Raw genomic sequence first — 15462 nt, forward strand, 5'->3', positions numbered from 1 at the left:
TAGCCTTCCCACACGAGCGCAGGACGCCGCCTCTGCCTCTCCGGCGCCAAGCCCAGAGGCCGCGTCGTGGCGGCGCGTGTCCTGGGGAGAGGGCACTGCTGCCCAGGGCTGAGCTCTGGGGACCGGCCTGCCCTGCCCTGTCACCCCGGCTCCAGGCTGCGGGAGAGGGACAACCTTAGAGTTACTGCCTGTACCCCAGACTCCTGGTGCTCAGGTAAAGCCCAAGGTCGGAGGGTCAGAGAGTGCACAGACGCAGTTTGTGGCCCCGTGACTGTACCTCTCTCCCTGGGGCAGAAGCCCCTTGAGTGGCTTCACCTTGGGTGTGCGTGCGACCTGTGACCTTGTATTGGGCTTGCTTTTTATTTCTTCTGGTGCCTTTATTGTTTCTTTAAAAAAAAAAAAAAAACCAACCCTGAAAGCTTTGATCCATTTGAAATTTATTTCAAAAGCTGAGATGATTTATTTACATGTAAAGTACTACTAATTCTTTCATGAGATGCCAGGAGAAAACTTTCTGTGATGTCTATTATTGATATTAACATACCACCACAATCATCATTACCTTTCTTTCGGCAAATTGCAATGCTGATAATGACTAAAATAATGGTTATTATAACGCCAGAATCATATTATCATCAGTTTAGATTTGATATAAAAGTGTAAAAAAAAGGTAAAATACCTCCATGTAAGTTCTTAATAAATAAACACAGCGAACTACTTTTTTTTTCCTTTAAGATCTGGTGATCATGATGATAAAAAATAATTGCTAGTAAAAAAAAAGTTGGTGTGAGATAAGGATAAACATACGCCCAGTGCACCCACTTGTCACCATTTCCTCCACTGAAATGGTATGCATCTTTTTTAAAATAACTTTCTGTGTCTTAAAGGCTGCCATCAACAAAGTGAAAAAGACAAACCACGGAATGGGAGAAAATACTTCCAAATCATATCAGATAAAAGGGCTTATAACTAAATAAGAAGAAGACAAAAATCCAATTAAGAAATAGGTAAAGAATTTGAATAGACATTTCTCCAAAGCAGGCCTACAAATGAACAATAAGCATATTTAAAATGAACTTGGGCTTCCCTGGTGGCTCAGTGGTAAAGAATCCGCCTGCTGATGCAGGAGACATGGTTTTGATCCCTGCTCTGGGAAGATCCCACATGCCGAGGGGCAGCTAAGCCCACGCACCACAATTCTCTACAGCCCAAAAGCCGAAACTGCTGAGCCCACGTGTGGCAACTACTGGAGCCCACACCCTAGAGCCCAGGCTCCGCAACAAGAGAAGCCACCTCGATGAGAGGCCCATGCACCGCAGCTGGAGAGCAGTCCCCTCCTGTTGCAACCAGAGAAAGCCCCTGGAGCAACGGAAACCCAGCACAGCCAGCAATGAATGAACTGTTTAAAAACTGCTCAACATCATTAGTCATGCAGTTCAGTTCAGTTCAGTCGCTCAGTCGTGTCCGACTCTTTGCGACCCCATGAATCGCAGCACGCCTGGCCTCCCTGTCCATCACCAACTCCCGGAGTTCACTCAGATTCATGTCCATCGAGTTGGTGATGCCATCCATCCATCTCATCCTCTGTCATCCCCTCTTTCTCCTGCCCCCAATCCCTCCCAGCATCAGAGTCTTTTCCAATGAGTCAACTCTTCGCATGAGGTGGCCAAAGTACTGGAGTTTCAGCTTTAGCATCAGTCCTTCCAAAGAACACCTAGAACTGATCTTTAGAATAGACTGGTTGGATCTCCTTGCAGTCCATGGGACTCTCAAGAGTCTTCTCCAACACCACAGTTCAAAAGCATCAATTCTTCAGCGCTCAGCGTTCTTCACAGTCCAACTCTCACATCCATACATGACTACTGGAAAAACCATAGCCTTGACTAGACGGACCTTTGTTGGCAAAGTAATGTCTCTGCTTTTTAATATGCTATCTAGGTTGGTCATAACTTTCCTTCCAAGGAGTAAGCGTCTTTTAATTTCATGGCTGCAATCACCATCTGCAGTGATTTTGGAGCCCCCCCCCCAAAAAAAATAAAGTCTGACACTGTTTCCACTGTTTCCCCATCTATTTCCCATGAAGCGATGGGACCAAATGCCATGATCTTCGTTTTCTGAATGTTGAGCTTTAAGCCAACTTTTTCACTCTCCTCTTTCACTTTCATCAAGAGGCTTTTTAGTTCCTCTTCACTTTCTGCCATAAGGGTGGTATCATCTGCATATCTGAGGTTATTGATATTTCTCCCAGCAATCTTGATTAGGGAAATACAAATCAAAACCACAATGAGATGCCAATTTACTTCCACCAGGATGGCTATAATCACAATGACAGATGATAACACTACAGGTGAGGAAATGGGGAGACTAGAGCCCTCCAGCATCACTGTCTGGAAGGTGAAATGGTGCAGCCTTTGCTGCACTTGAGAAAATAGTTGGGCAGTTTCTCAGAAAATTAAATATAGAATTACCATAAAGCCCAATAATTCCACTCCTAGGGGTATACCAAATAGAAATGAAAATATGTCCACGCAAATATTCCTAATGATAGCCCTGAAGCAGAAGCAACCTCAATGGCCATCAACAGGTGAATGAATAAACACACCAGGCTTTGTCCATGTGACGCGCTACTGTTCAGCCATAAAAAGGCATGAAGTACTGACGTGGGCTACAGCACGGATAGAAAGATCATGAAGGCAGACACACGATGCCACGTAGCACGTGGCTGCATCTGTGTGAAACACTCAGAATAGGCACCTCCATAGTGACAGAAGGTAGAATAGTGTTTGCCACCGGCAGGGAGGGGAGGGGAAAATAGGGACTGACTGACCGCTAATGGGGATGAGGTTTCTGTTTGGGGTGATGCATGAAACTGTGAATAAGCTGAAAACCTCTGAAAGGACTTCAAAAACCCAAGACAGTGGAGGACGGCAGGTTACAGCCCTCAGTTCTGGAGAAGAGGGCCATCACTGTCACATCCCAGATCCATGCAGCTGGCCTCGCTGATTCATGGTACTTCCTGAGCTGCCTTCCTCTTCCTCACGACTGCCCTGGGGAAGGTGAAAGCAGTGGCTGCGAGCACCAGTCAAGGCAAGAAAGGGACGAGAACCAAAGGGACGAGAACTGCAGACCTGGCGGCTCAGGAAGCAAGCATGGCCACCGGGAGGCCCGCCTGCCCAGCCCAGACCCCCACACTCAGGCCGAACTGACCTTTGTGATGGCGACTGGGCTCCAGAAAGCAGAGTTACGGTATGTCCCTTGTGTTTATTTACTAAGGCTAAGCAGGGGACAACATGAAATGGAACTGATTTTAGGAGATGGTCCTAATGTCTGAATTAACAATTCAGTCTCAAGGTAGCCCCCCAACTGTCTTCCAAATCAACGATCCGGGAGAGCATCACTGCCAACTGTTCTGAGTGGCTCGGTGACCTGTTACGAAGGAAGCTGATTAAACAGCAGGAGCGGGGACGGGGTGAGGGGACAGCAATTGCCAAAGGTCCCTGAGAGTTGACTGTGGGTAGAGAGCGTTGTAACCTGCACTCTCATTTCACTCCCACAGCAAACCCCGGCTCAGAGCGGTGCAGGAACTGCCTGCAGGGCACACAGCTGGCAGGCAGAGGAGGCTGGCAGGTGGGCTCCAGAGGCTGCCCTCCACCAGTGCACGCACCGAGCTCTCGAGCAAGCACAACACTGCTGGAAGGAGGCCTGAAGGACTTTCCCAAGCTGTACTTCCCCCCAGTGTTTATCAGGAAAAATGCCAAACATACAAAAAGTTGAAAGAATTTTCCAGTGAATTCCCACATACTTACCACCTGGATGACATCATCCGGCTATTTTCAGTAATACCACCCATTTAGCTAAGAGGGGCTGAGTCTATTTGTCATACTTTTTCAAGGGTATCCAATAAAAGTGGTATTGAAAGAGTAAGGCCCTATCTAGAAAGCCCATCCAGAAGCGGCTCATGGACCCTGCCAGACATGTGGGGCAGCAGTTACCCTGAGGAAACAGACTGTTAGCCAAGTCAAGCCCTGAGTGAGGTGAGCTGATAAAAATGTGAAGTTTTATGCTGCCAAAGAGATCTGCAGACAAGGACCAGATGACAATCCCAGGTTCATCATCATTCTTTGCACAATCCTTTCTCCACCCTGTCTTGAAAGTTTGTCTTGTAAATGCATTGTTTTTCTTTAATGAGGAAATAAGACTGAATATACATAACTTTTCCCCCAAAATCTGTCTTTGGAAACCAGGAATTGCTCAGTTCCTTAAACTAACAAAGCTGCAGCTAAGTCACTGTACTTCAACACTGCAAATAATCACATTTGTGGGGCTGGAGAAAAAAAAAATGTTTGTAGATCAAATTCTTAAAGTGTTTAGCTTTATAGATAAGTCAGGAACTTTCCATTGTTGTTTTAATTCTGAGGAAGGAACTGGAAGGACAATAGGAGTTCAACAAAAGATTTCGAATGCTGAAAAGGCGACTGTCAGCAGACGCTTTCCAAGTGTTACGGGGGCCACGCTTCGGCCCTCCTTGACATGCGACACACAATTCACCGATAGAAACAGGAGTGACGGGAGAAGCTAACAGAGCTGCAGAAACAGAATCAGTGATGTTAATATGCTCTTCATGGTTCTGAAAGCTCAAGCAGACAACAAAAAAGGATGAGTCTAAGACTTCCATAATGAGGATGGCTTGACAGGTTCGGGTAGTCTTGAATATCCTACACTTCATATTCTTTTAAGAACATTTATGAGACAAAGTTTCTCTCAGAAATAATGAAGAAAAGTGAAAATCCTCCCTGTTTTCCCCAGACAGAGCCACTGTCCATTATTTCAGACATCTTTTAGAGGCATAAGCTACTACAGCCAGTGTTGTTAAAAACCTAAAATGGAGTTGTATTTTGTTGTGATCCTCTCTTTTCTTCCCACAATGATGTAGTTTCAACATCTCCTAATGTCAGAACCTACCGTTTATCTCACTCTTTTAAGCAGTGTTCTAATTTATACATCCACCAAAATTTACTTAACCAATCTAGCTCTTAACAGACTTTTGCATTTCCCCAATTTTTTAAATTCTTACAAATAATGGCTCAATGGCTATCCCTGAGAATATTCTTGTGCATTTGAAAGCACCTGAAATTCTAAAGTTCTCTGAAGTAGAACTGCTGCGGCGCTGATTGCTTCTCTCTTTTATCCTTGGCCGCGCTGAGTCGGTGCTGTTGCGCACAGGCTTTCTCCAGGGCTCCTTCCCAGGGGTGGCGTGTCGGCTTCTCGCTGCCGTGGCTTCTCCTGCTGTGAAGAACAGGCGCTTGCTCTAGCTCAGGGGGCTTGGCTGCCCTGTGGCATGTGGGATCTTGCTGAAGCAGGGACTGAACGTGTGTCCCCTGCATCATCAGGCAGATTCTCAACCAGTGGGCCACCAGGGCAGTCCTGCTGCAGCATTTAAAATATTGTCAGTAAAATACAACACTGCCCTCCACATAGGTGGTACTGACTTTCACGCCCATCGGCAGAGAGTGACGTGACCTCAGTGTCGCCACATGGCATCACGACTCCTAGTCTCTGCTCATACGTGCATGAAAACTGGTCTCTATTGTTTTAACTTGCATTCTGTACAGCAAGGGCTGTAAATCTTTACATGTTGTTGATACTTGTGATAAATTACTTTTGCCTGTTTTTTTCTGTAGATTTTTAAGAGTTCTCTACATATTAAGGAAATTGGCTCTTCATCATCTATCACAGAGGAAGCTGTGGTTTATACCAAGATTGCAAGGATGTTTTAATACTAGGACATTTCTAAAAATAATTAACACCATTGCTAAATTAAATGGGAGAAACCAAAATAGCATTTTAATAGAGTTATACTCTAATTTCTTCTTGTGGTAAAAAAAAAAAAAAAAACAAACATAACATAAAATTTCCTGTCTTAACTACTCTGAAGTATACAGTATCATTAACACACCCTCACTGTTGTTCAGCGGGTCTCCAGATCTCTTTTCACCCTGGAAAACTGCAGCTCTAGACTCACTGAACAACAGTGGGTCCCCTTGCCCCCTCCTCAGCCCCTGAAAACCATCATTCTACTTTCTGCTTCTATGAGTTTGACAACTGTAGACACCCTGTGTAGGTGGGACTATGCAGAATTTGTGTTTCTGAGACTGGCTTCTTTCACTTAATGTCCTCAAGGTTCACCCATGCGGTGCTATGTGACATGCCCCCTCGGCGTCCTTGCTGAAGACCATTTGCCCACGTATGACGGAGTTCGTTTCTGGGTTCTGTATTCTTCTCCATAGGTCTCTGTCTGTCTCCATGCCAGTACCACGCTGCTTTGATCGCTGTCGCTTTGTAATATGTCTGAGATCAGGATGTGCAAGGCTTCTAGCTGTTCTTCTTTCTCGAGATTATCATGGCTATTCAGGGTCCTTTGAGATTCCAGATGGGTTTTAGAACTATTTTCTATTTCTGCAAGAAAACGTCATTGGGATTTTGATAGGGGTTGCACCAAACCTGGTTTCAAGGGAGTTGGGTTGAGTTTGTTCTTCTTTTTCTAGTTCCTTGAGGTATAAAGATAGGCTGTTGATTTGAGATCTTGTGTTTTTTTTTTTGACCACACCATGCAACTCGAGGATCTTAGTTCCCCAACCAGGGATTGAATCCATCCCCCCGCAATGGACCACAAAACCCTAACCACTGGGCCCCCAGGGAATCCCGTCTTTCTTCTTTTTTCTAATGAAAGTATTTATCACTATCAATGTCTCTCGTAGTACTGCTTTTGCTGTATGTCAAAGTTTTGTTATGTTGTGTTTTTGTTTTCACTTGCTTCAAGGTATTTTCTAGTTTCCCTTGTGATTTCTCCCTTGACCCACCGGTTGTTCAAGAATGTGTTGTTTAATTTCTTCATATTTGTGAGTTTTTCAGTTTTACTTCTGCTATTAGATTAAGACCTATACGTACTGATGTAAATATATCTCTTAAGACATTTAAATAATAAAATATGTAATATACTACATAATAAAATATATGATTTCATCATATAATAATCTATCTAGACTTGTATTTGCTTGAATATGAAAAGAATTCAGAAGAACAATGGATAAATATTGATCCATTAAACAGTAATGACTTTATCAGGAAGGAGAAGAGAATTTACTTTTTTTAAACTTTATGCCCTCTATATTGTTTGAATTTGTACAGTCATATGTTGCTTTTAATTTTAAAAGTAGCAGTAAGGATGAAAATAAATAAAATGAATAGTGCCAGTAAGCGGCAAACTCTGCAAATAGGGTCGCCAGCACACAGAACGGCTGTGAACTGCTCATGTCCAGCCAGGAGGTTTCACTGTCACATGACCATCCCGTGCACAAGAGGCACAAGAGAGGGGCTGAGGGAGGGGGTCCTGATGCCCCCGCAGATCCCAAGGCCGTGTCAAATAGAGCCCCTAATTTGCGTCACTACCTTATCATTTACTAGGCAAACTTGCCCTGCTGAAGTCATTCAACTGGGACAATAAATTACATCTGCCATGGATTTCCCTGTGTCAGAGAGATGGAAGGGATCTGACCACTCACTGTTTTCAAATATCTGTTTCCAGTCATCAATGCCTGTGGTCATTCTGTTGGACCCTTGACACTCTGCAATCCATTAGGGCACAATTTAATTGAGGCAGAGTCCTTGGAAGTGCAGTTTTTACCCTTGAAATTAACCCTAATCACAAGCATCCTAAAGATTACCTACTTGTGTGAAGTCCCACAGAATAGCTGCAAAACTGAATGAGCCCCACATGCTAGAAGTGTCAAAAAGTTGTATGGGGGCCAGATGTGCAAGCAAAGTAAAACCAAACACCCAGCAGGTTCTCACTGTGAAGTCAGTCTGGGCTGTAAGTGACAAACCTTTCAGAGTCACTGTGTGGCACGAATCAGGTGATCCCCATCGCAGCAGTGGCTGGAACTGTGAACCTGTGAACCACTGCCATAAACTCTGGATTAAATCAATGGCTTCCACTGCCAGAGACTTCTGAAGTGTAAGATAATACCGCACACAAACGGATCAATTTGCACGGATGGCGCTACTGCTATGCTAGAAAGAAAGTCACTTCTCTATCGCCAAGTGCTCGTGGCCTGCAAAGCGCGTTCATCGCTCTCAGTCCATCCCAGTGGCCTCCAGAGTCGGTTACTATTGTTCCTGCACCCAGAGCACCGGAGAGCTATTGGGCAAGAAATGGGAGGGGACAGATTCATATATGAGCCCGATGTTCTGACTCTCTGTTCTTTTTTAGGCCACGTTCACTCTGAATACTAACTGAATGATAAACTCACTACCTTTCATTATTTTACATTATCCACATTATTAATTACATAATTTTGAGCCTTCGTATAGAGGGCTCAAAGATTTTTACAAGCGGAATTTGTTGGATGGTGTTATTTTTCGAGATAAATAACTTGACGAGGCATTCGTGAGCCTTCACATGTATAACATTTTTAGAGTGTGAGAAGAGGGGAGGGATTGTTTCCTCCGGAGCATGACTAGAGAACTCTGCTACGGTGGGGCTAAGTGATTAGACTGAGGTTAGTCAGCAGGAATCAACAACAAAAAGAACATGAGGGAGACGGTCCGGCCTCAGGAATGCGTGTGGGCAGGACCCTGGCAGCCCAGCAGATCTGCTGGCTGGAACTGTCAGATTTCTGCTGAAACAAAGAAAGGAGTTACAAAGGACTGGAGTCTGTCTCTGAGCCAAGGCCTCAAGTGTCAAAGCCATGTCAAGCCCCGGGCTGGCCTCTCTGGATACCTGTGGGTCACAGTACTTTCTACACTTAGGAATCACCACCCAGCGGAGGGCTTGGGGCCAGCACTCTTTACTCATTTTTCCCCTTCACACAGTTCTTGTTTCTGTCATGTCATCAACAGAAATAGCCTGCTCCAGTCAGATGCTGTCACCTCTATGGTGAATAGTAATTCACTCTTTCTCAAGCTCAGAAGAGTGATGAGAATAAAAACACAGCAGCCTCAGAATTAAAGGGACCCTGTGCTGTGTGCTCAGCTGCAGAACTGTGTCCGACTCTTTGCAACTCTAAGGACTGTAGCTTGACAGGCTCCTCTGTTCATGGGATTCACCAGGCAAGAATACTGGACTCGAGAGACCATGTATTTCAATCGTTCGACTTTACATGAATCATCTTGAAAGTGTCACTTCTGTGGTTAGGATGGCTAACCACCCAGTTCTACAAGGTGGTTAGGCTGGCCCAGGCTTGACTGTCTCCAGAGACAGGGAGCTCCGCATCTACGGGGTTTGAAAAGATGTTAGAAATGATTCCTTATAGCAAGCACCCCCAAAATTACCTTCCTGGGGGTTTTAGTCACTAGGTTTAATTTTTCACTCAAAAATAGTTGAAGACTTCCTATGTGCTCAGTACTATGTGCTCAGTACTGGGTATAAAAGGACTTTTAAAAAGACGTCATTGCTGTACTGCAGAAGCTACTCAGTTACTGGAGTCTTCAGGCTCTTCACCAGCCATCTGGGGCGTGCTTTCCTTCTGCACACACTGGCTTCCCTTGCCCACCTGCAGCTGGGTGTAAACAGTGAAATGTAAGCAAATGTGTCATCTCCAGGGGAAAGCATTAAGAGAAAGTACATGCTTTGCTTCACTGTTTACTCTGGCAACTCGGAAATGTTTCAGATCATAGCTATTCTGTTAGCCTGGGTCCTAAAGGGAGAACAAAAGTTGATCTGTAATGTACATGTAACATGAGCAAGAAATAACTTTTGTGGTTTTAAGTCACTGAGGTTTTTGGAGTTGCTTGTTACTACAGCATAATCCAACCCATCCTGACCGATACACAGTATAAGGGAAGCCAGACAAACAAATCAAAACAAACCAAACAATAACCCAAGGGTTGCAGTGGAGGCATGCACGGGACTCGGTGAGGGTGCAGGAGAAGGTTTACCACCAGCTAAGCTTCCCAGAGGACGTGGGTAAGGCCTCGGAGAAGGGGCAGCCTTTCAACAGAGGCTGGAGGTCGAGTAGATACTGCCAAGCAGACATGTTAAGAAAAGGGGGTTCTAGACAGAACTTAATGAAAAGCCATGGAGGGAAGAGAGGACATGGTCTGGAGAGAGACCAAGGAGCTTGGTTTTGCTGGCATAGGAGACTGAATGTGGTGGATTTCCCAGGAGGCTGAAGAAGATGAAGTTTCCAGGACCCTCACTTGATGGGCTCCCTCTGAGGAATGTATCTATATTTTTGTAAATGTATGCTTATATTGGGCTTCCCAGGTGGTGACAGTGGTAAAGAATCCTCCTGCCAATGAGGGAGACACAGAGAGATGCAAGCTCAATCCCTGAGTTGGGAAGATCCCCTGGAGGAGGAAATGGCAGCCCACCCCAGTCTCCTTGCCTGGAGAATCCCATGGACAGAGGAGCCTGGTGGGCTACAGTCCATGGGGTCGCCACGAGTCGGACACAGCTGAGCACCACCACCATGCTTATATTTTTGATACCTTTCCCTCCTCAGGAGACCCTCCCTCCTAATGTTCAAGTTCCACCAAAGCTGGTCTGCTTTTGAGGGGTTGGAGGGGAGCAGGAGATGACCTGAAGCCTTATTAATCATCTGCATGACACCTTCTCCCATATTTGCAAGAAGCAATCCAGTTCCCCAAGAATCTTTTCCCACCCAAGCCAAGCACTCTCATTCCTGCACGTGGGGTCATGGCTGGAACGTCTGGCATTGTCTCAACTGCTCTTCTCTGAGAGTGCTCCTATTTCTCTAGAGCTCTCTTAAGGGCGGCACCTGAATCTAAACCTACTTCTCCAGATGGAGTCATGATGTATTTATCACTTTTCTTACTGGAGTTTCATGCATCATACTTTATCCTTCCATAAAAGCTGTGACCCAGCAATGCCAGACTGTTTACACTGTGAGATTCCCTAGAACAATATGGAGACGTGCTCTTGGATTTAATTCACACCCAGTACCAGTATCAAAATACAACACTGGACTCTTCCCCTTTAGGTCTGAGAGACTTAGAGGAACAAGTTTGATACAGAAAAGAAAGTTAACTCATTTTAGAACTGCTTACTAAGTACCTACACCCTGTGCCAGGCACTGTCCTAGACGCCAGAATATGCTAGAATAGAACAAAAGACAAAAAAGAGATACAAAATTTTCTGCCACCCTGGAGTTCGCATTCTCGTTTAGGGGGGAGACAATAAACCAAATAAATAAGTGAAACTGTGTGTTAAAGAATAGTAAGAGCAGGACTTCCTCAGTGGTCCAGTGGTTAAGAATCTGCCTTCCCATGTAGGGGAATGTGAGTTCAATCCCTGGTCGGGGAACTAAGATCCCACATGCCACAGGAAAACTAATGCCACGTGGCAACTAGAGAGCCTGCATGGAACCACTACGGAGCCTGCATGCTCCAGAGCCTGTGCTCCACAACAAGAGAAGCCTCCAGCACACCTGAACTGGAGAAAACCCGCACGCCACAGTGAAGACCCAACACAGCCAAAAAAAGCAAAAAATAAAATAAAAATAAAAACCACCTAATGGATGACAGAAGGCAGTGGGACGGCACGTCTCCAGTGCTGAGAGACAGTGAGAGAGAGCAGTAAGTGCAACGGAGAAAAGCAAAGCAAGGAAGCGGGACGAGGGGCGTCGTGGCTGGGGAGGTGATGGAAGGCCGCGGTTTTAAACATGGGGGCTGGATGGCTCTCCTAAGAGGTGACACTGGAGCAGGGACTCAGAGGTGAGGCAGTGAGCCATCCTGCAGTTGAAGAGCGTCCCAGGCAGAGGCATGGGCTGCTGCAAGGACCCGGAGGTGGCAATGTGCCTGTTTGTTCAGGACAGCTGAGCGGGAGCAGTCGGGGGTGAGCAGGAGAGGATGGGGCCCAAGAGGTGAGCAGCAGACGGTGCGGGCCATGGTGACGACCCGGGCTGCTCTGAGTTGGGCAGCCCCCGGGGTGGCGGGGGCTAGGAGCGGAGGGCTGACGAGGTCTGGTGTGTGTCCCACAGGACGCAGCTGCTGACCGTGTCAAGAACAGACTGCAGGAAAAACAAGAGGAGGAGCAGGAAGCCTGTCAAGAGGGGATGGCAGTGATCCAGGCAGGAGACGACAACAGCCTGGGCCAGGATGGCTAGAGACGGACGGGAAGAGAAGTGTCTGGAGCCTGGGACCTTCTGACAGTAGAGCTGACAAGGTTTCCTAAGGGACTGGATGGAGCACGTGAAGGAATCGCATCCACAGGTTTCAAGGATGAGTCCAGGGTGTTTGCCCTAAGCCACTGGAAGGGTGGTGTTGCCATCAACCAAGACAGGTTTGAACCTGGAAGCTTCCTATCAAAAGCCAAAGCCAACGTGTGCTGAGACTGGAAGGTCCCTTTCTAGGTTAGAGACTAGACTGAGCTGGCTTGGTCATCAGCATTTCAGGGAGGCTGTGCAAGGCTAGTGTCCCAGTGAAAAGACTCTGCTCTCTGCCCAAACCTGCTCGAACCCACAGAGAAACTACGGAAAGCGGGATGGGGGCCCAGGGGATGAGGAGGTGGGGAGAGAGGGAGGGTGGGGACCAACAGAGGCTACCTTGAAAGGCAACTCGTCAGAACCTGCACCGTCCAAACTCAATCATGTTACATGGAAACGCACTTGAAGCCCACATGTTGTTTCAAGTTCAAAAACTAAATTACTTTATTAAATTTAAAAGTAAAAATTCAAAAAAGCAAAACAGTAAATGGTTTGCCCTGGATATGGTTTTATTTCAGAATTACATTGGCTTTGTTTTAATCGAATTTTTCCAGTGTGGGACAGAGACTGCAGGCTAAACAGCCTGCAGGCCTAGCGGGCATGTGTGAGCCTCTCAGGACTAAACAGTCCTCTACACTGAGCTCTCCGGCTCTCCCCTGGGAGGGCGCTGTTCCTCACCCCTCTCCCAGACTCGGTCTACACTGCAGACTGATGTCAGCGGTCCCACGTCAGTGGACATGAGTTTGAGCAAACTCTGGGAGATAGTGAAGGACAGGAAACCTGGAATGCTGCAGTTCACAGGGTTGCAAAGAGTCAGACAACTTAGCGACTGAACAACAGCAGCAAGGAGTATATGAATGGAAAATGTAGCCCGTTTCCTTAACTACGTGAGTTGTTACAAAGAGCAGCAGGTGAACAAGTGAGTGGCTGGTGGAGTTGGGCCAGAGAGCTTTGAAGATTACGTGACTGGGGGACTTCCCTGGAGGTCCAGTGGTTAAGAACCTACCTGCCAATGCAGGGGGTACAGGTTCGATCCCTGGTCGGGAAACTAAGACCCTACATGCCACAGGGCAACGCAGCCTGCACTGTGAACTAGAAAGTTCACAACAGTAGTTACAGAGTAGCCCATGTACCACAACAAAGACCCAGAACAGCCAAAAAAAGGAAAGGAATATGTGACCAGGGTCAGACACCACGTAGAGCTCCTTTACACTTCAAACTTCTGATTAGTACAGATGATCTTTTGGTTTCAGTTCTGTAGTGGTGCATGAGGGCACATCATCCACAACTAAATATAATACCTACTCCTAAACATATTCCATCTGCTCCCAGCCTAAAGCCATGGTCCTAACGTAACTTCAAAGCATCCAGGATGGAGGCACGGGTCAGTGCGTGCAGAGCAAATTCTTTCTCAATCAAAACCCTACAACAACCTGTTATCCACTCTCATTTGAGCACCTCCATGACCCGGGAGCTTATTATCACTTACAACAATTTATTAAAAAGCTCTCCTCCTAGCTGGACCTGGCGCCTGGGTTTCAGATCTGCCTTTTGAATGGACGCTGAGCAGGTCAGCACTCGTCACTGTGTGATCAGCCCGCTCCCTCTGCACAGCGGCCTTTCACACGGTCGAAGGCTGTCGTTTCATACTCTAGTATTCACCTCCACGGTGCCAAGTAAGCATCCTGAGTTCAACCCTGTCTCTCTCTAGTGACCTGCTCTTTGAATACCCTCTCTTTTGTCTGCGTCTCTCTCAAAATGGGGCTATTAGAACCAAACGAGCGTCAGGATTTAGCCCAACCGGAGGAGAGGTAAGCCAGGCAGTGTTTTAACCATCCTACGGCCACTGCTAATGCGACCAGAAGTCAACCCAGGGAGAAGTTCTGGTTTCTTTTTCTCCCCACACAGATGAGAAATTCGAGGCGCAGAGGTGAGGTGACCCGGGGCCCAAGGGAACACTGCTGGAACTTGGCAGGCCTGGGATTCTTTCATCACGAGGCCGTCTGGGGACATAGTTTACAGTTCTGACGGAACAGTTCTTGGCTTTCTTCCCCTTTGACTTCTACCTTCTTGCCATTTATTTTTCTTCCAGTTTTATTGACATCATTGATATACAGCACTGAGTAACTCTAAGGTGTACAGTCTAATGATCTGACTTCCTTACAGCATGAAACGATCACCACAGGAAGTTTAGTGAGCATTCATTATCTCATACAGATGCAACATTAAAGAAAAAAAATTTTTTTCCTTGTGATGAGAACTCAGGATTTTTTCTCTTAACTTTCATATATAACGCAGAGCAGTATTCGTTATATTTATCATGCTATACACCGCATCCCTAGTCCTTACTTCTCTCGTAACTAGAAGCTTGCCCCTTTTGACCGCCTTAATCCTGGTTCCCCTCCCCTCACACCCCCACCCGCCCTTAAGGAGGGAATGTTTGGGTTTCTCGTCCTTTATTACAGCCATGCCACGTGGATCACAGCCCTGTAAGGCTCCTGTAGGCTCCAGAGAGCCTGGGTGGGGACGGCACCTGGGGCCCCTCCCGGCTGCTAACATCTCCCTACCCAGGGTCACAGTCCTGGTGAGATCGGCTCTGAACATCGCTTCTAAACAACTAAGTCGTCCCCCAGTCTCCCCCATGATCAGTCCTCTATCACAGTGCTCTCACTGGCTCCTTGTGTACCACTTACCAAAATCTGTCATCGGCTCCTCACTTGTATCTCTTCTCGCTCACTGTCTCTCATCCCAGGTGGCAGTAAGCTTGACAAAGTTAGCACCGAAGCCCCCAGTGTCTTCAGCACCCAGCACTGTGCCTGGCACACAATCACGACTTTCAGTGAATGAATGGAAGAATCGATCCATTGCAAAGTCGTTCTCGGCAAACCCGGTCACTAAGAATGGAGTTAACAGCTCTAATTCAGACAGAGCTGGGTTTGCGTCCCACAGCCCTGCTACTGTGGACTGTGTATTCCTGGGTAAATGACTGGATTCCTCACTGGTAAAAGAGACAATCTTGCCTGCCTCACAGAGCCAACATGACGTTCCGGGAACCGGTAAGGAGTGCACAGAACAACTTAGCGTGCCGCCTCGTTCACAGTGACCCTCAATAACTGTAGCAAAGCGGCTGCCCTCATTCCACCGCCTTCCCCCGGAGGCTGGCCACTGGAGGCCGACAACTGAAACAGCAAAAGGTACCTCCGCTGCTTTACCCTGCTTGCTTTTTTTAAAAAAAGAG

At 46.6% G+C, this 15462-nt stretch overlaps 1 protein-coding gene across 4 annotated transcripts in view; it reads right to left on the reverse strand.

Moving 5' to 3' along the window:
• The window catches only part of ZHX3 (zinc fingers and homeoboxes 3), a 116352-nt gene that overhangs the window by 11131 nt on the left and 89759 nt on the right, over positions 1-15462 (reverse strand). The window lies entirely within an intron of this gene.

This window comes from Budorcas taxicolor, chromosome 13 (assembly GCF_023091745.1).
Source record: "Budorcas taxicolor isolate Tak-1 chromosome 13, Takin1.1, whole genome shotgun sequence".
Taxonomy (NCBI): domain Eukaryota; kingdom Metazoa; phylum Chordata; class Mammalia; order Artiodactyla; family Bovidae; genus Budorcas; species Budorcas taxicolor.